This window comes from Echinops telfairi, unplaced genomic scaffold, assembly GCF_000313985.2.
Source record: "Echinops telfairi isolate 266 unplaced genomic scaffold, ASM31398v2 ScPeMD7_5592;HRSCAF=6446, whole genome shotgun sequence".
NCBI classification, from domain to species: Eukaryota; Metazoa; Chordata; class Mammalia; order Afrosoricida; family Tenrecidae; genus Echinops; species Echinops telfairi.
In genome coordinates, this window is record NW_022109491.1 from 3,857,812 (window position 1) to 3,858,868 (window position 1,057).

At 66.4% G+C, this 1,057-nt stretch overlaps 1 protein-coding gene across 2 annotated transcripts in view; it reads left to right on the forward strand.

Moving 5' to 3' along the window:
* ZNF217 (zinc finger protein 217) overlaps positions 1-1,057 on the forward strand; it is a 39,406-nt gene that overhangs the window by 17,126 nt on the left and 21,223 nt on the right. The window contains exon 1 of one of the 2 annotated variants that reach the window (XM_045295448.1): positions 90-127. The exons of the other annotated variant lie outside the window; for it this stretch is intronic. The gene's annotated coding sequence lies outside the window, so the exon portion shown is untranslated. Of the gene's footprint in view, positions 1-89; positions 128-1,057 lie in introns of those variants that run through there. 2 annotated transcript variants of the gene reach the window in all.

Sequence of the window (1,057 nt, forward strand, 5' to 3'; positions counted from 1 at the left end):
CTCGGATGGCCCCAGTCCCCTCCTGGATCCCCCCGCCCCCCGCTTCTGCTCGGTTCCGCCCTCTAGGGCGCCCCCTCCTACCCGGCCTCTGAGGGGGCCCACCAGCGCGGAGGTGTCGGGGAGCCCGGTGTGTACCATGTTTACCATCACACTCACTCGGAAAGATCCCGTATGGCTCGGTGTTCGCGTCCCCATGTCGGGTCGGGCCCTAGGGCCCGGTCGGAGGGCGCCTGCTTGGCTGGGCGGGGGCCGCTTCTGGAAAGTTGGGTCACCCCGTGAGGCAGGTCTTGTAATTTGCCGACTTGGCTTGGGGAGCGCCGGCCGGCGCGGGGTGAGCCCCGTGGCTGGTGGAGGGGGTGTTGGAGCAAGTTGGGAGTAGCCCAAAACAATGCGCCCAAACAGGCGTCCCCCGCAGACAATGGCCGGGACTGTCCACACTGGCCGGGGAGGGCGCTTCTGCAGGGTGAGGGAGGGGCCCGGCCGCACGGACCCCGGCGCGCGCCCCCAAATCCGGGCAGGGCTCGGGCTTGCGTTTCCTGTGTATGTGCGATAAGGTGTGTGTGTGTTTAACTTACAATTTGAAAGATTTTTTTTTTTTGACGCTTAAGTGCCCCCAATCGCTTTCAGAACATCTCTGGGACTCTGAGGGCTCCAGCGAGCCCCCCAACTAGCTGGAAAGGGGGCCGGGGGCTCCGGAAGGCTGCAGGGACCGAAAGGTTCGCTCCGAAGTCTTCCTTTTCTTAAAGGGAAGTTCGTGCCAAGAGGCGCCGAGGGTGGCACTGCACAGTCCCCTCGGCCGTGCCCTCTTCTGGGCCCTCGGTTTGGCCCCCAAAGGCGAGGAGGCGGTCTGAGGAGGGCTGGGGGCGCCGCTGCCCCTCTCCCCCTCCCCCTCCCGGCGGGGGTGGACTTTTCGCGAGGGAGACCCTAACTGGAGAGCGGGGTGCACGGGCCGCCACCTCAGACCCAGGGGGTCCGGGGAGGCCGTTCCAACCCCGGAGATGGATGTGGGACCCGCAAGTTGGGGTTCTGGGCCACCGGGCGCTGGGAGTCGCATTCT